The sequence below is a fragment of the Aquarana catesbeiana genome, linkage group LG04, assembly GCF_042186555.1.
Source record: "Aquarana catesbeiana isolate 2022-GZ linkage group LG04, ASM4218655v1, whole genome shotgun sequence".
In the NCBI taxonomy this organism is placed as follows: Eukaryota; Metazoa; Chordata; class Amphibia; order Anura; family Ranidae; genus Aquarana; species Aquarana catesbeiana.
The window spans coordinates 29,546,648-29,566,484 of record NC_133327.1 but is presented as its reverse complement, the minus strand read 5'-3'; the positions used below and the strand labels follow the sequence as shown (position 1 = coordinate 29,566,484).

The following is a 19,837-nucleotide window of genomic DNA, read 5'->3' as shown; positions in this document are numbered from 1 at the left end:
TCTACAAAAGAGCTCACTGGAACCAAAAACTAGTATCCCAAACCTTACATAGTAAGGACACAACAATGATTTATACACAAAGCATAGTTTCTGCCATGTACAGTATAATACTCTTGATGATTGATTGTTATTTACTGTATATAAACGCTGATCTGGACCCCTTTCTACAGTTTAATATTCTGTCTGCAAAACTGTTGACAGGTATTGATATATGTATGACAAATATCCAGAAATCTGTGATCTACAGTATAATGCAAAGAGTTCAATGGCCAAGGAGAACAATAAAGGAGAATCATGACATCCCTATGTTGCAGCTTTAGGAAGTGAAAAGATCCTGATTGGTGGGACCCATATATAAGAATTTAACCCAATTATTGTATGTGGTACCCAACCCATCCTATCTAGGATATCCCAAAGATGATCTCAACAAACCATATAAACGGTTTTAATACTGTCTGAATAAACTTGAATTTGGAGATACTGAGGTTTGGTTAGCAGAAGTGTGGAGTCAGGTCACAAGCCGAGAATCAAGATCAGGGACAGGCAGACATAAGCAGGCAAGGGGAATCCAGAGACGTGTCAGATGGAGCTGGGTCAATAACAGTATCAAGCAAGCTTTCAGGAACACGATCAAAAAGGGTAAAGCTGAACACCATCCAGCAATGATACTAGGCAGGCCTTATGCCGCGTACACACGGTCGGACTTTCCGGCATACTTGGTCCGGCGGACCAGAGTGTGCCGGACAATCCGCCCGTGTGTAGGCACCGGCGGACTTTTCCGGCGGACTTTTTCCCAAAAGCCCGCCGGACCTAGATTTGAAGAAAGTTCTAAATCTTTCCGCCGGACTCAGTTTCGGGCGGAAAGTCCGCTCGTGTGTGTGCTGGTCCGACGGAAAGCCCGCTCGTGTGTAGGCTGGTCCGACGGACCAGATACAACACGAGGGCAGGGTATTGCATCTCACGCTCGCTGCAATAGGAAAAACAAATTTTCCTATTGCGGCGAGCGCGGGGCATACCAGGCCCTTAGGTCTGGTATGGATTATAAAGGGAAGCCCCTACGCCGAAAAAAACGGCGTGGGGTCCCCCCTAAAATCCATACCAGACCCCGATCCGAGCACGCAGCCTGGCCGGTCAGGAAAGGGGGTGGGGACGAGCGAGCGCCCCCCCCCCTCCTGAACCGTACCAGGCCGCATGCCCTCAACATGGGGGTGGGTGCTTTGGGGGAGGGGGGCGCCCTGCGCCCCCCCCCAAAGCACCTTGTCCCCATGTTGATGAGGACAAGGGCCTCTTCCCGACAACCCTGGCCGTTGGTTGTCGGGGTCTGCGGGCGGGGGCTTATCGGAATCTGGGAGCCCCCTTTAATAAGGGGGCCCCCAGATCCCGGCCCCCCACCCTATGTAAATGAGTATGGGGTACATGGTACCCCTACCCATTTACCTAGGAAAAAAGTGTAAGTAATAAAACACACTACACAGGTTTTTAAAATATTTTATTAAACAGCTCCGGGGGGGGATCTTCCTCCGGCTTCGGGGGTCTTCTTCCGGCTTCGGGGGTCCCTCCGCTTCATCTTCTCCCGGCGTCCGGTTGGTTCTTCTCCGCTCTCTTCTCCCGGTGTTCCTGTTCTTCGGCCGGCTCCTCTGCTGTCTTCAAGTAGCTCTCTTGCCAGCAGAGGTCCGGACTTCTGGGCTTCTGGGCTTCTGGGCTTCTGGGCTTCTGGGCTTCTCTTCCCCAGATGTTGACACGATGCTCTCTCCTGCTGGACTGCTCTCCGAGGGCTGCGTTGTGACTTATATAGGTGGAGACCCCGCCCCCTTTTGATGTCACAGTCCCTGGGCATGCTGGGACTGTGACGTTTTAGGGGGCGTGGTCACTGGGTGATGTTGACCACGCCCCCTAAAACGTCACAGTCCCAGCATGCCCAGGGACTGTGACATCAAAAGGGGGCGGGGTCTCCGCCTATATAAGTCACAACGCAGCCCTCGGAGAGCAGTCCAGCAGGAGAGAGCGTCGTGTCAACATCTGGGGAAGAGAAGCCCAGAAGCCCAGAAGCCCAGAAGCCCAGAAGTCCGGACCTCTGCTGGCAAGAGAGCTACTTGAAGACAGCAGAGGAGCCGGCCGAAGAACAGGAACACCGGGAGAAGAGAGCGGAGAAGAACCAACCGGACGCCGGGAGAAGATGAAGCGGAGGGACCCCCGAAGCCGGAAGAAGACCCCCGAAGCCGGAGGAAGATCCCCCCCCCGGAGCTGTTTAATAAAATATTTTAAAAACCTGTGTAGTGTGTTTTATTACTTACACTTTTTTCCTAGGTAAATGGGTAGGGGTACCATGTACCCCATACTCATTTACATAGGGTGGGGGGCCGGGATCTGGGGGCCCCCTTATTAAAGGGGGCTCCCAGATTCCGATAAGCCCCCGCCCGCAGACCCCGACAACCAACGGCCAGGGTTGTCGGGAAGAGGCCCTTGTCCTCATCAACATGGGGACAAGGTGCTTTGGGGGGGGGCGCAGGGCGCCCCCCTCCCCCAAAGCACCCACCCCCATGTTGAGGGCATGCGGCCTGGTACGGTTCAGGAGGGGGGGGGCGCTCGCTCGTCCCCACCCCCTTTCCTGACCGGCCAGGCTGCGTGCTCGGATCGGGGTCTGGTATGGATTTTAGGGGGACCCCACGCCGTTTTTTCGGCGTAGCGGGGTTCCCCTTTATAATCCATACCAGACCTAAGGGCCTGGTATGCCCCGCGACGGGGCTAGTAAGGTGTCAATCTCGCCGATAAAAGCGGCAAGATTGACATCCTTTTCTAGTCCCGTCGCACCTGAGTCACGTTCAAAATGAACGGACTTGTCCGTGTGTGGGCAAGTCCGTTCATTCTGAAAGTCCGCCGGAACTCCGGCGAAAGTCCGTCGGAAAGACGGGCGGACTTAGCCCGCCGGAAAGTCCCGGCGTGTGTGGGCAAGTCCGTCCGTTTTAAAGTCCGGCGCACCTGGCGGACAAAGTCCGTCGGAAAGTGTGCCGGACCAAGTAGGATAGAAAGTCCGCTCGTGTGTACGCGGCATTAGGTTTAAATAGGCTGCCGGGTGCCAGGATCTGTGGGCACATGTGCACGTGTTTTCATACTTGAAAATTTAGTTAAACACGTATGTTCATGAGTATGTGCACACTATTTTACCAAAAGTATTCAGACACCTGCCTTTATATGCACATTAACTTTAATGACATCCCAGTCTTAGTCCATAGGGTTCAATATTGAGTTGGCCCACTCATTGCAGCTATAACAGCTTCAACTTTTCTGGGAAGGCTGTCCACAAGGTTTAGGAGTGTGTCTATGGGAATGTTTGACCATTCTTCCAGAAGCGCATTTGTGATGTCAGGCACTGATGTGAACGAGAAGGCCTGGCTCGCAGTCTCCACTCTAATTCGTCCCAAAAGTGTTCTATCGGGTTGAGTTCAGGACTCTGTGCAGGCCAGTCAAGTATCTCCACTCCAAACTCGCTCATCCATGTCTTTATGGGCCTTGCTTTGTACACTGGTCCAAATAATTTGGTGGAGGAGGGATTATGGTGTGGGCTTGTTTTTCAGGGATTGGGCTTGGCCCCTTTGTTCCAGTGAAGGGAACTCTTAAGGTGTCAGCATACCAAGACATTTTGGAAAATTTCATGCTCTCAACTTTGTGAAAACAGTTTGGGGATGGCCCCTTCCTCTTCCAAAATGACCATGCACCAGTGCACAAACACTTGGTGAATGTGTGGCGTATTATGCAACCCTCTGAGAGTGATTACAGTTACTTTCTGGTTGCACACAATGTATACAGCAGGATAGACTACGTATTTATTTCTCAAAATCTCTTAGACTTCACCCCAAAACCTTTAATTGGGCTTAAAGTGTTTGAAACCCTAAAAAAAAAAAAAAAAAAAGGATCCTGTTCCTTTAACTCATGTTATACAGCAGAGTGCTTGTGCTATGTAATTTGGCCCTCTGTATCATCTGAAATAACTGGTTGATCCTGCCTGGTTCTGCCCCCCCCCCCTCCTAAATTGACCACAGTTTATCATGGCTGCTGAGCCCTAATACCGTGTTCAGTTTATGTGCCTCCGTCATCCGCTGTGTCTCCTATCTCCCCCACGATCCCCACCTCACTGCCTGTCAGCTCCAATCTGCTTTTTTGTTTTGTTTATTGTCTGTGATGGGTCGCTCTGACCCACTTTGATTTTTTTATGTGATATTTTTCTTCATGTTGAGGGATGAATGGCAAGGAGATAATACTAAAAATTCTATGTAAATGACTAAGGAAAGATGGAATGGTACAGAAAATGATGATAGAAAATTATCGCTTTTTTTCAATGGCATAGGATACTATAGAAATTTGTAAGTAAGGTAAATGTATGTATATGTATTTGTATACATTGTTTAGAAAAATTAATAAAAAAGAGATTGAAAACAATCGGCTTCAGGATCCTCCCCTCCTGCTACTAAAATAACAGCGGCATGTCCTTACAATCCACTCTGTTATATAAAATATGTGCCCCACTGCATGTCCTTTATTTAAAAAAATCCCATTTCTACCTTATATCAGAGCATCTCCCTGCACTCACGTGACTCCTCACCTCTCTGCTCCTCTCCTCCCTTCCTCTCAGCTGATGTCAGCGGGAGTTCTCGGCCCCTCCCGCTGTAGCTGTCAGACTGGGAGAGGAGAGAGGCGAGGAGTTACGTGAGCGCTGGGAGATGCTCTGATATAAGGTAGAAATCTCCTCCCCACATAAACATATCCTTGACCCAGCCACGTTGGTGGCTCTGTCTAACTCTAGAAGAGACCTTCTTCGCATTTTAGAAGATAAATAACGTATAACCAGGTAAATGATGAAGCACACTCACTATTCTTCAGCCAATAAATGTGGTAGACACCTTGCCCATTTGATCAATCCTGGACCTCAGAGACAACCACTACTATTGGTCGTTTCTCCTTCTAATGTCAAGATTCATAATAATCAGGGGAATGACACAGAATTACACAATTATTGCTCCAAATTATATCAATCTGCCCTCCCCTCCTTTGACATCCACTACATTGGCGTATCAGGAGACTATGCTACCCTATATGTCCACCATTCCCCCTTCAGAATTAGAGAACCTTGAGGCCCCCCTAGGTGATATTTAATTTCAGCAGGTAATCAAAGGTTTGAAAAATGGGAAATGCCCTGGGCCCAATTTCTTCACACCCTGCTTTTATAAAACCTTTGCCCCGCTGCTGACCCCTATTCTCTCCCGGGCATTCAATTTGATTGACAAACGCCTTCACCCCATCTCCTTGAAGCACAAATAACTGTCTGCCCTAAACCTAAAGGACACTTCCTCACGTGGCAGTTATAGGCCAGTATCCATACTGAATGTTGACATACAGCTTTACTCTAAAACTCTTGTGAATTGTCTTTTTCCTCTTTTACCCTCGCTCATACTTAGGGATCAGGTGGGTTTTGTCCTTGGCCATGAGGCTAAGGATAACACCACTAAAACTCTACACCTGATTTCCTATATCCACCAAAGGGTAATTCCAGCTCGCCTTCTCTTGTTTGATGCTGAGAATGCATTTGACAAGGTCAACTAGCATTTTCTATGCCTTAGTCTGCTGCCTTTTTGTTGTTGACCAAACCAAGCCCCTTTCCCCCCACTTTTTGATAACCTGGCTCTCCCAAATAGTTCCAACACATCCTCATTTGGTTCTTATGATAAAACTAATGGCCCATTGCTATGTCCTATGTCCACACTTCCACCAGTCCTTTCGTACCCCAGGTGACACCCGCACCAGGACTCTTTGAATTGGCTCATGAGATTCAAACTTTCTTCATATTGTACCATTGTTTCTTCATTCAAATAATCACATACATAGACCCTTTGTTACATTTGAGGGACTGTGCTCCCCTCAGAGATGACCGCCATACTCTCTCCCCCATGTATAAATGCATCCAAACGAAATCTCAAGGGACATTACCCACATTTAGCAGCGAGTAGTCACTTAGTAGGACTTGGGACTTGGAACACAAGATCACCCCAGAGGACTGGCATACAGCTCTTACATTTACACAAAAAAATGATAAAGTACTCTCGAAGTGGTATAGAGATCCAGTCTCGCTTAATTGAATATTTAATATGATTTCTGACACCTGTTGGTGATGTAATGTAGCCAGGAGAACGTATCTGCATGTGTAGTGGGAATGTGACAAGCTTTTCCCCATCTGGTGCAAAGTTTTCACAATCTATAATGAGATCTATGACATGTCCTTGGCTCCGGCACTAGACATAGCTTTATTATCTACAGTATCTCACAAAAGTGAGTACACCCCTCACATTTTTGTAAATATTTTATTTTATCTTTTCATGTGACAACACTGAAGAAATTACACTTTGCTACAATGTAAAGTAGTGAGTGTACATCTTGAATAACAGTATAAATTTGCTGTCCCCTCAAAATAACTCAACACATAGCCATTTATGTCTAAACCGCTGGCAACAAAAGTGAGTACATCCCTAAGTGAAAAAGTTCAAATTGGGCCCAAAGTGTCAATATTTTGTGTGGCACCATCATTTTCCAGCACTGCATTAACCCTCTTGGGCATGGAGTTCACCAGAGCTTCACAGGTTGCCACTAGAGTCCTATTCCACTCCTCCGTGATGACATCATGGAGCTGGTGGCTGTTAGAGTCCTTGTGCTCCTCCACCTTCTGTTTGAGGATGCCCCACAGGTGCTCAATAGGGTTTAGGTCTGGAGACATGCTTGGCCAGTCCATCACCTTTACCCTCAGCTTCTTTACTAAGGCAGTGGTCGTCTTGGAGGTGTGTTTGGGGTCGTTATCATGTTGGAATACTGCCCTGTGGCCCAGTCTCAGAAGGGAGGGGATCATGCTCTGCTTCAGTATGTCACAGAATATTATGGAATTCATGGTTCCCCCATCTATTTCCCAAAGACAACCTCTGGATATGATGCTGAGCACGTGCACTCAACCTTTTTGGTCAACCATAGCAAGGCCTATTCTGAGTGGAACCTGTCCTGTTAAACTGCTGTATAGTCTTGGCCACTGTACTGCAGCTCAGTTTCAGGGTGTTGGCAATCTTCTTATAGCCTAGGCCAGTGATGGCGAACCTTGGCACCCCAGATGTTTTGGAACTACATTTCTCATGATGCTCAACTACACTGCAGAGTGCATGAGCATCATGGGAAATGTAGTTTCAAAACATCTGGGGTGCCAAGGTTCGCCATCACTGGCCTAGGCCATCTTTATGTAGAGCAATAATTCTTTTTTTCAGATACTCAGAAAGTTCTTTGCCATAAGGTGCCATGTTGAACTTCCAATGACCAGTATGAGAGAGTGAGAGCGATAACACCAAATTTAACACTCCTGCTCCCCATTCACATCTGAGACCTTGTAACACTAACGAGTCACATGACACCGGGGAGGGAAAATGGCTAATTGGGCCCAATTTGGACATTTTCACTTAGGGGTGTACTCACTTTTGTTGCCAGCGGTTTAGACATTAATGGCTGTGTGTTGAGTTATTTTGAGTAGGGATAGGCTGTCTGTTCGAGTCAAACATGAGTTCGACTTAAACATCGGCTGTTCGATTGTTCGACGAAGATCGTTCGCGCCAAATTCGAGCGGCACGTCACGGCCCATAATGCACTGCATCATCGCAGTGCATTGGTGGCTGATGATTGGCCAAGCATGCACTATGACCTGCATGCTTTGGCCAATCACAGCGCCGTCAGGGAAAAGAGCCATAATTGGCTAAAGGCAGCGTGCCTTTGGCCAATTATGGCTCAGGGGGGTAACTCCACACCCCACACTATAAAAGGCCGCCTGAATGTTGGCCGTGTGTAGTGTGTTGATGGCGTTGTTAAGAGAGAGTCAGAGAGAGACAGAGAGAGACAGAGAGAGTGTCATTTCATTTAGTTTTAGCAGGCAGGCAATTCAGTTAGCTGCAGTGTATTTCATATATATATATATATATATATACAGTTAGTCTAGTATATATATATATATCCACTGCATACAGTTTAGTTAGATCTCACTGCAGACCGTTCCTGCTGTACTGTTTCTAATATACTTTAGGCAAGCAGTTGATTCAGTTAGCTGCAGTGTATTTCATATATATATATATCTATATATATATATATATATCTATATATATATATATAGATATATATATATATATAGATATATATATATATATATCTATATATATATATATCTATATATATATATATAAATAAATAAATATATATATATATATATATATATATATATATATATATATATATATATATATATATATATATATATATATATATATATATATATAGGCTTGTATATATATAGTCTAGCCAAGCCTATACCTGACTGTAGGCCATTCCTGGAGTGCATGTTCAAAGACACTTTCAGGCAGGCAGGCAGGCGACTCAGTGAGCTGCAGTTCATAAAATATATATCCACTGCATTGTAGTCCAGCCAAGCCTATACCTGACTGTAGGCCATTCCTGGAGTACATGTTCAAAGACACTTTCAGGCAGGTGATTCAATGAGCTGCAGTTCATTTAATATATATATATATATATATATATATATATATATATATATATATATATATATATATATATATATATATATTCAGGCTTGTATATATATATATATATATAGTCTAGCCAAGCCTATACCTGACTTTAGGCCATTCCTGGAGTGCGTGTTCAAAGACACTTTCAGGCAGGCAGGTGACTCAGTGAGCTGCAGTTCATAAAATATATATCCACTGCATTGTAGTCCAGCCAAGCCTATACCTGACTGTAGGCCATTCCTGGAGTGCGTGTTCAAAAACACTTTCAGGCAGGCAGGCAGACGACTCAGTGAGCTGCAGTTCATAAAATATACATCCACTGCATTGTAGTCCAGCCAAGCCTATACCTGACTGTAGGCCATTCCTGGAGTACATGTTCAAAGCCACTTTCAGGCAGGTGATTCAGTGAGCTGCAGTTCATTTAATTATATATATATATATATACCGTATTTATCGGCATATAACACGCACTTTTTTCCCCTGAAAATCAGGGGAAAATCGTGGGTGCGTGTTATAGGCCGACCCCCCCCAATTGTGTGTGATCGGAGCGATCGCGGCAATTGCCGCGATCGCCGCCGACATACACAGCCGTGTGGAAATTCAAATACGGCGCCGAGACTGCAGGGACTCGGCGGAGCGGAGCTACACATAGCCGAGAGTCCTCGGGTTTTCTCGGCGCCGCTTACAGTCCCGCCCATAGGGCGGAACTGGGCGGGACTGTAAGCGACGCCGAGAAAACCCGAGGACTCTCGGCTATGTGTATCAGCGCTCCGCCGAGTCCCTGCAGTCTCGGCGCCATATTTAAATTTACACAGGGCTGTGTATGACGGCAGGGATCGCGGCGATCCCACAAAGCTGCACGGGGGGGCAAGGCTGCATGGGGGGGCAAGGCTGCACTGGGGCAAGGCTGCATGGGGGCAAAGCTGCATGGGGGCAAAGCTGCACTGGGGCAAGGCTGCACTGGAGAAAAGCTGCACTGACATGGCTGCACTGACAAGGCTGCACTGACAAGGCTGCACTGACAAGGCTGCACTGGGGCAAGGCTGCACTGACAAGGCTGCACTGACACTGACAAGGCTGCAGATGGACACCGATAACGCTGCATTGATGGGCATTTTAATGTAAGTTTTTCTTCCTTAAACTTTACTCCTAAAAGTTTTTTCCTTAAAATTCCCTCCTTAACTTGGGTGCGTGTTATACGCCGATAAATACGGTATATAGTCTAGTCAAGCCTATACCTGACTGTAGGCCATTCCTGGTGTACTGTTTTTAGTAAACTTCAGGCATTGTTTTGCTAATCTAATTGTACAGTATGTCTGGAAGGCCACCAAGGAGAGGCAGACGCTCACAGGCCACTAAAAGAGGGGAATCAGGCTCTGTGTCTACAGCCAACAGTGCTGGTCGTGGACACGGTGCATCAGCAGGTGGCCGTGGGGCACACTTGTCCTTTTTTTCGGCAGCTGGCCGTGTTGAGCTACATCATGCAGAAGAGTTGATAGAGTGGATGACCAAGCCATCCTCATCCTCCTCATCCTCTGTCACCCAGGCCCAGGGTACTTTTTCTGTCAAAGCGGCCTCTTCCATCGGCTCAATGTCATCAGTCACTCCTTCCCTAGCCCCACCATCATGCCCTGAGGAGTGCCCCGAACTGTTCGACCACAGTGTAGGGTATATGCTGCAAGAAGATGTGCAGCGCTTTGAAGGCTCTGATGATGGTACCCAGGTTGAGGATGAAGACAGTAACGTGAGCTCAGAGAGAGGTGGTGCCCAAGAAGGACAAGAAACTGTCAGTAATGTTCCCCCAGCTGCAGAATACTGCCAGGTTTGCTCCAGTGGCGAGGAGGGAGGGGATGATGAGGTCACTGACTCTACTTGGGTGCCAGATAGAAGAGAGGAGGAGGAGGAGGAGGCACATCTCCAACGAGGAAGGATGCCCTCCAGGTACCAGCTTAAGGATAGGCAACCGACTGCATCACACCACAGAGCTCTACACGTGCAGGGCACTGCTGACTCCACGCGTTTTTCCAAAAGTTCTTTGGTGTGGGCCTTTTTTTTTTTTTTTTTTTTTTTTAGATCCATATTTTTTATTTCCTCCAACCTAGGTTATTTAAAAACATGAAACAAGTGGGGTATGATAAGGCTTGTTTTATCATGTAAATAAATTGTCCCCCCCTGTTTGGGACAATTTGGTGTTATTTAAAAACATGACTGAAATAAAAAATAAAGGAACGTTGAATTGAGTCCCATCAGGTAAGCCCACCTATCAGATGTGCACTACAAAATGCAGGCTCCACTGGTAGTAATTGGGTATAAGGGAATGATTTATGTTAATGTGGAAAGCTGGTGAAACGGAATAAACTTGTTTCCCCAAATATCAACCAGTAAAATTACCAGTTACATTTTATAAATAAAAGGTGTGCTTGACAAAAAAAAATAGAAAGTCCAGAACATTCAGGGTATGTTACATAATACAGCATGCCAGGTCACAGACATCTGAACAAGGATAAACTTAGATGACTTTCCTGAGCTCATCGTACAAGACCAAGACAAAAGCACCACCCATTTCTCTGAGCACGTTGGACCAGGCACATTTGAAGAAAGCCCTGCTACCCTCATCTCTTGCAATCTTCTTCCAGCAGTCAATTGTGCCACTGTACATGATCTCGGCTCCTTTTCTTCCAGACTGCATCATCATACAACGACGGACTGTGTCAAATGGGTAAGAGGCAAAGCCCGCCACTGCTGTTACTGTCTGAGCAATCATCCAGCTGATAAATATGTGTGTGTTCTTGGGATCTGGAAGCATACCTTTAGCTTTGTCGTAGATTCCAAAATAAGCAGCTCTGTAAATGATGATTCCCTGGACAGACACATTGAAACCTTGGTAGAGACCTTTAAGCCCATCGGATTTGAAAATCTTGGCAAGGCAATCACCAAGACCCTTGAATTCTCTGTCAGCGTCAGCCTTTCCAACATCAAAGCTAGACGGGTTCGAGCAAAGTCAAATGGGTAGACGAAGCACAAGGAGGTGGATCCAGCAGCTCCACCGGATGCCAGGTTTCCGGCAAAGTAACGCCAGAACTGGGTCCTCTTGTCAACATTATCAAGGAAGATCTTCTTGTACTTGTCTTTAAAGGCAAAGTTGAGGGCCTGGGTTGGGAAATACCTGATTAAATTGGCGAGGTTACCACGCCAAAAAGACACAAAACCATGTTCTTTGGGGATACGGACAACGCAGTCAATGATTCCTTTGTATTGCTTGTCAGCTGTGATTTGTTTGCTTGCATGTTGGACTTGAAGCAAAAGCTTGACTCGTTCAATGGGAGCTACAGCTGTCTTGGAGATAGCAGCGGCCACACCGCCGGCCAAGAAGTCCTTGGCGAAGGAGATAGCTGCATTGGTCATGATGGCGGCCAGTGTTCTATTAGAGTGGCTCTTACTGCAGCACTGAGCTTCTGCGGGCTGGGCGGTGTGGGCCTTTTTTGAGACGTGTGTAGCAGATTGCACCGTTGCTGTTTGAAACATATGTCTGAAGCATATCAAGCGTGGCCAAAACAGAAGCTGCATGGGCACCACATGCTTGACCAGACATATGTTGAGCTCCCATGCAGTCCGTTGGCAACAGTACTTAAAAGACCCACACCAAAGAACAAGGCGGACCTCTCCTTGCTCCTCATCAGCTGGGATCTCCAACCCCATTATAACTTCAGTCCTCTCAGAGACCTGCACTGAGAGGAATGACGGTGTAGAATTAGGTGTCCCAAGCACTTCTGGGCAATCTGCTAGCGGTACACCAACATCCGATTGTAGCAGGCAAATTTCCCTACCCCAGTTTCTAAACCGACGAAAGAAATTCGGTCCCAGCCATCCACATGCTTAGCGGCTGAATGCTAGTTTGGCTAAATTGCTAGCACTCCAACTGCTGCCTTTTCAGCTGATAGAGTCTGCCCCCTTTCGAGAATTTATGGCATGTGCGGTACCTCAGTGGAAGGTTCCCAAACGCCAATTTTTTTCTCGGAAGTCAATTCTGGCTCTCTACCGACACGTGGAAGGCAATGTCTTGGCCTTGTTGGACAGGGCAGTCAGCGGTAAGGTGCATATTACCGCTGACTCATGGTCCAGCAGGCATGGACAGGGATGTTGCCTTTCTTTCACGGTGCACTGGGTAACCCTGCTGGCAGCTGGGAAGGATGCAGGACAGGATGCAGTATTGTTGGAGCTTGTTCTGCCACCACGCCTCCAAAATGCTGGTAGTGGTGATTCTGCCACACCTCTTTCCTCCACCCCCTTCTCTTCTTCTTCCTCTATGGCCTCTTTCTGTGCAGATTTGTCCTCGGAACCAGCGGTGCTCCGTAAGCGTTCTAGGGGGCTACGCAAGCACTCAGGCAAAAAAATGCCATGCGGTGCTTCAGTTGGTCTGCTTAGGGGACAGGAGCCACACTGGGGCAGAGATTCTGTCAGCTCTGCAGGGACAGGCTCAGAGGTGGTTGACGCCACGCTAGCTTCAGTAAGGAATGGTGGTTTGTGACAATGGCACCAACCTCCTCTCTGCCCTCCGACAGGGACACTTCACCCATGTTCCCTGTTTGGCTCGCGTCCTTAATTTGGTGGTGCAGCGGTTCTTGTGCAGGTACCCGGGCTTACAGGTTCTCCTGAGGCAGGCCAGGAAAATCTGGGGGCATTTCCGCCAGTCATATAATGCCAGTGCTCAGCTGGCTGACCTCCAAAAGGAATGCAACCTGCCCAAGAACCGCCTCATCTGTGACATACCCACCAGGTGGAACTCAATGCTGCAGCGGCTGCACACACAGCAGAGGGCCATAAATGACTACCTATGTGAGTATGGCACCAGGACAGGGGAGCTTGGCTTTTTTTCGCCACGCCAGTGGCGCATGATCAAGGATACATGCACTGTCCTGTCACCATTTGAGGATGGTGAGCAGTGACATTGCATGCATCAGTGATACTGTCCCTCTTGTCTACCTGTTGGAGCACACGCTATGTGGAATAATGGACAGGGCACTTGAGGCAGAACAGAGGGAGGAAGAGGAGGACTTCCTTACCTTTCAAGGCCCCCTTTATCCAGACAGTATTCCTGCAGGCCCGCCTATCAAACAGGAAGAGGAGGAGGAGGAGGAGGATTGTGTCAGCATGGAGGTGGAGCCTGGCACTCAGCATCAGCAGCAGTCTTCAAGGGATTGTTTCCAGTCCCCTGAAACCCATGGACTTGTACGTGGCTGGCAGAAGGTGGCTGCAGATCAGGTCCTTCTTAGTGACCCAGAGGACTCCGGACCGAATGCCTCAGCAAACCTACGCTGCATGGTCTCCCTGATCCTGCAAAGCCTGCAAAAGGACCCTCGGATTTGTGGTATCAAGGAGAGGGATTAGTACAGGCTGCCAACCCCTCTTGATCCACGTTACAAGGGTAAGGTGGCAGAACTTATCCAGCCGTCGCAGAGGGAGCAGAGGATGAAACATCTTCGGGAGACCTTGCAGAATGGTTTGTGCAATGCGTTTCCAGAGCCTGGGAGGTTACAATTTCCTGGTACTCCTGGACAACGTGTTGCTGAGGCTTCGGTCAGTCACAGAAGGAGCGTTGGAGAAGGTGGCCATCTGACCGATGCATTCAGACAATTTTTTAGTCCGCAGCCCCAAGGTCTGATTGGTTCCAGCAACCATCGCCAGCGTCTGTTGTACATGGTGCAGGAATACCTAGGGGCAAGATCAGACTTGGAGACCTTTCCAACCAAAAATCCAATGGGTTATTGGGTCTTGAGGATGAATCACTGGCCAGAGCTTGCACAGTATGCAATTGAGCTACTGGTCTGTCCTGCATCCAGCGTTCTTTCGGAACGCTGGAGGCTTTGTAACCGATCACAGAGTGCGTGTGTCCACCGACTCGGTTGATCGGCTCACCTTCATAAAAATGAATCAGTCTTGGATCACCATCTACCAAGCACCTGATGCTGATGTAACCGATTAATTTCTTTATGAATGCAAGATCCCTTCAAGACTGCCTATGCTGATGCTGAGTGATTATCCTGTTATGCTGAGTGACTATCCTTTTCCTCCTCAATGTTCATGTTGATAGCTTCTAAGAACATTTTTGGTTCTGGGCACCACCACTAGTGGCTAAGGCCTAATTTTTCTGCCCCTGTTTAACAAGGGCGTGTAATTACAATTTTTGCTGTAATATTTTGCAGCAGGACTCGTTCCTGTGCTCAACAAGAGTATCTGTGAGGGGTTGCAGTGTTGTGGCACCACCACCACTGCCTAAGGTCCAATTTTTATGCCCCTGTTTAAAAGGGGCGTGTAATTACAATTTTTGATCTAATATTTCACAGCAGAGCCTGTTCCTGCGCTCAACAAAAGTATCTGTGAGGCTTTACAGTATTGTGCCACCACCATCACCTAAGGCCCAATTTTTCTGCCCCTGTTTAACAGGGGCATGTAATTACAATTCTTGATATAATATTTCACATCAGGGCCCGTTCCAGCGCCCACCAAGAGTAACTGTGAGGGCTTACAGCATTGTGGTACCACCAACACCTAAGGCCCAATTTTCCGCAGAGTGTATAGGGCAGGCGTATAATATATACAGGCGGTCCCCTATTTTCAAAAATCCAACTTACAAACGACTCCTACTTACAAACGAAGGGAGACAACAGGAAGTGAGAGGAAATCTACCCCTAGGAAGGGAAATTCTCTCCTGTAAGAGTTAATATAGGAAAAAGGTGTCTCCTCCACTGATTTATCACCAATCCTTGTTTCCCTTAAAAACCCCAAATTTTCAAAATCCAATTGTCATTGGGACAGAAAGTGAGGTGAAATCTTCTGAACAGGGGCACAGACAGCAAAACAAATGTTATAGGGGTGATAACCCTTCCCTATGTTTTCCAAAAAGCTTTAAAATAGATTTTTTGGCTGGAGCTACACTTACAGTACAAAATGTACCGGTTCCAAATTACAAACAGATTCTACATAAGAACATACCTACAGTCCCTGTCTTGTTTGCACCGCCTGTATACTGCTGTTCAGAGTATATAGGGCCTGGGGGCCCAAACGCCCCTAGGCCCTTTTTTCTTTTTTTTATTTGGGTGCGGGGTTCCCCTTAATATCCATACAAGACCCAAAGGGCCTGGTAATGGGCTGGGGGGGGGGGCGTACCCATGCCATTTGTCTCACTGATTTTCATCCATATTGCCAGGACCCGACATTACATTAAAGCCTCAAGCAGTTTTAAATGACTTTTATTCCTTTAGAAATGTCATTTTGTGCAGGGACTGTTCTAAGCACGGGAAACTCACGCCACTTTACAGGCATACTATTGACACCCCCCAGGTATGATATTTAAAGGAATATTTCACTTTTTTTCCACTTTAAGCATCATTAAAATCACTGCTCCCGAAAAAACGTCCGTTTTTAAAACTTTTTTTTCCATTGATATGGAATGGATTCCACTTCCATTGTCCCCTGGGGCAGCACCCGGGTCCCCAAACCCTTTTTAGGACAATAACTTGCATATTAGCCTTTAAAATTCGCACTTTTGATTTCTCACGTTCGAGACCCATATTCTTTAACGGTGTTCGAATGTTCGCGCAAACTTTCGTTCTGTTCGCATGTTCTGGATGCGAACCGAACCGGGGGGTGTTCGGCCCATTCCTAATTTTGAGGGGACAGCAAATTTACACTGTTATACAAGCTGTACACTCTCTACTTTACATTGTAGCAAAGTGTCATTTCTTCAGTGTTGTCACATGAAAAAATATAATAAAATATTTACAAAAATGTGAGGGGTGTACTCACTTTTGTGAGATACTGTATATATCATATAAATTTCAAAAATCAAGTTGGTTGAAATATTTTCTCTCTGCTGCCCGTCAGTTAATCTCCTCCTGCTGGAAGTCCTCATCCACCCCTTCCGTTGTCCAATGGGTTAATATCATTATTGATGTTATGCGGATGGAGGAGGTTTCAGTGTGGGAGGATGATTCAATGGAAAAGATTCAAGACCCTTTGGTTGGTCTGGGACCATTATTCCTCCTCGGAGTCCCTGAAGAAGCTAGGCTTCTTAGACACTTATGCAGTGTATCCCTTACCAGAGCTGTTTCATTTTATGTATTCTTTTTGTTTCTAGATGAGATGACCAGCTGCAGTTGCTTGAGGGGATAACACTTGCCTTTGACAACCTCTTTTGAATGATTTTTAGTTACTGTCTCCAAGAATACTCATCTACCAGAGCCTTTTATACCCTGATCCCCCTATTTTTCCCTACCCTTTCCTCCCTTTTTCTCTTCTCCCCTTTTTTCACCTCCCCTTCCCCCGTAATCCTGGTTTAACTTTTGATTTAATATGCTATTGTTATTCCATGGTCGGTGAGGTTCATTGTCATCTATCATTTGATCACCCTTTAATTCTGTTACCTCTGTTTCCTTGACTTGTACAAATGTACTAGTTTTTTTTTTGTTTTTGTTTTTTTGCATATGTTTGAAAGACTTCATGTTTTAATTGTAAAAATAACTAGAAAAGCTACAATTTCTGGGGAAATTGTGTGAAGTGTTCTTGCCTCCACTAGTAGTCTACAACTGGAGTGGGCGGAGTAACTGGGAGGAGTGGCTTGAGTAACTGTTGTGTGGTTGGAGTGGCTGGAGTAACTGTGGAAAGGTTGGACTGGGCAGAGTAACTTTATGGACTGGGCAGAGTAACTGTGTGGAGTGTTTGGAGTGAGTAAAGATAGTAAACATTACACTAACCAATTGTCAGAGAGCTCCCCTGGGCAGACGCGCTGTTGGTGTGCATCAGGGTGCGTTGGCGCGCGCGTTCCCGTGCGCACCGCCGCGGGTGCCGGTGTGCGGGCGCGTGTGTGCGGGGGCGCGCGTTGGTGTGCGTCGGTGTGCACGCGCGCCCGGTGTTTGGCGCCAATCTGCCTATTTAGGCCATCTGCACAGGGGGCTCGGTGCTGTCCGATCTTCAGCTCCCTGTATCCCTGCACCTGCTTCCTGTTTCCTGTTATACCTGATCTCCTGACCACCGGCCTGTTTCTGATTCTCCTTGCATGCTGCCTGCCACTGATCCCGGACTGTCCTGACTACGAATCTGCCTGCTCCTCTGTACTACATTGCCCGCCTGTTGCTGACCTCTGCCTGTGACCCGACCTGCCTGCTCCACTCCTGCTCTGCATCCATTGCCTGTGCTTCAGTTGACTGGTGATCTCTATAACCACCTTTACCGGGATCCTCCTGCAGCTAACCCGCCAGGCTCTCATACCATTCTGTGCTCCCGCGCCTCCTGTCCATACTACCAGGGGCCAGGAACCAGATACGTAAGGGAGGCCTCCCCCTGCTACATCGGGCTCACCTGTCTGCTACGTGGAAGTCTGACACCAATTGATTGATCAAGTTTAAAAAGTGCACATGACAAGCTTGATAGAGTGAGAAATGCATTTCAACTTTTATTTATTTATATAGCACATTTAATTGCAATGTTGTTGCCCAAAGTGCTTCACAGTTACATTAAAACATACATTTATAAAAACATTAGCAGCATTATCAAGCCTAGCAGATGAAGGTATGACCACATGCATTTGGGGGGTCTCACCATCTTGACGTAGAATGGAGGTGAAGGTGTGCTATCTGTTTGATGATAATCAGTGTTTACAACCACTGTTTCCTGGCATGCCCTGTTTATGCTTCACAACCACTGCTCAAAACACAATACACAGGATCATGATAGCTGTAATAACTGTGCAGTACTTCAAACGGTCATATTTTAAAAGCTATAAATCCTACAGCGAAGAGCTTTATATTGTGAGAATCACAAGACCCAGACCTAGATTTTGATGCATAGTATGTCTATGAAATATTAAAATGAAGACACAGTCTGTCAGGACTATGGCTTAGCCGTGGACATGTTTAGTGGCAGCAGGAGCAGCTGAATGTTTTGATATAAGATTTGTGTAGGTGGGCTTAAAAATGAGGGAGTGAGGGCAGTTTAGATTTCATGTCCTGATTTTTCAGCTTTTGTCACCTCCCACTCTAGTTTTGAACATTTTGCCATTCATTCCTATAGGACCAATTTCACTGCAAAAACGACGATATTTCGTGAACCATTCTGCAAAACGTTCCACAAAGTAATATCACACCAATCGGGTACAATCCGCACGTTTCGGTATATTACTGTCTATGTAGTGTAAAAGCTGTGGGAGGAGTTAGGGTGGTAAATTTGGCTATAATAAGAATAATAATATATATGTGAATTAACAGTATGTGGTCTTGCTATGCAAGAACACTTAATAAAAGATATTCAACCATAAAAAGTAAGGATCCTAACACTGAAACTTCATCAACCACTGCTCTAAAAAGTCGGTCTTTTAGACAGTTTTCTATCCATTTATAAATTGATTTTTCCAAGCCTGTAGACTCTACCTTACACATTAGCCTTGTGTGGGGATCTGTGCCAAACACTTTTGCAAAATCCGAGTATACCAGCTTCACAGCCACCCCTCTGTCCAAGTTATTAAAGAGTCCCTAATTTTTGTTTCTAATACTAGTATTAGAAACAATGGCTTTGAAATGACAGGGTTCAATTCTCTTAGGGCCAGTGGGTGGATGCCATCAAGTCCAGGTGCTTTGTTCACCTTTATTCTGTCTAAATATTTCTAGACCTTATACATTTTCAGCCACAGTTGATCATTTTGGGCTTTGTCAATACCATCCCCAGTATGGACTCATTCACGCTCCTTTGTATACACAGAACTGAAGAGATTATTTATAATTAATACATTTACCTTTTCTTTGTTCCCAGTCACCCACTCTAGATTATTTTGTAAAGGGCCTACATGCTCAGACCTTACCTTTTTACTATTATTATACTGTATTTGAAGACTATTTCGGGGTAGGTCTTACTCTCATTTGCAATCTGGCTTTCGTTTTGAATTTCTGCAGCTTTGCTTTCCTTTTTACTTATTCTGTTATATTCTTTGTAACGTTTAATAGTGATAGTGTCCTTCATTTTTTTATATTTTTAAAAGCTCTTTTCTTATCATTTATAGCTTTTTAACTTTTGTATATAAAGTTCACCTAAAAGGTGGATGCTAAGGTTCAGGTAGTGACAATCTGATCTTAAAGGGTAAGCTCACCTTTGTACACTTTTATTGTTTTTCTAAATTCCAGCTCCCCTATGCACCAATATAGCATTCATGTACTTTTTTTGCAAAAATATTAAAGCTTTCCATTAAATTT

At 46.1% G+C, this 19,837-nt stretch overlaps 1 pseudogene; it reads right to left on the bottom strand.

Moving 5' to 3' along the window:
* Positions 1–10,779: 10,779 nt before the first annotated feature.
* On the bottom strand, positions 10,780–12,037 carry LOC141141348 (ADP/ATP translocase 2-like; annotated as a pseudogene).
* Positions 12,038–19,837: the final 7,800 nt, after the last annotated feature.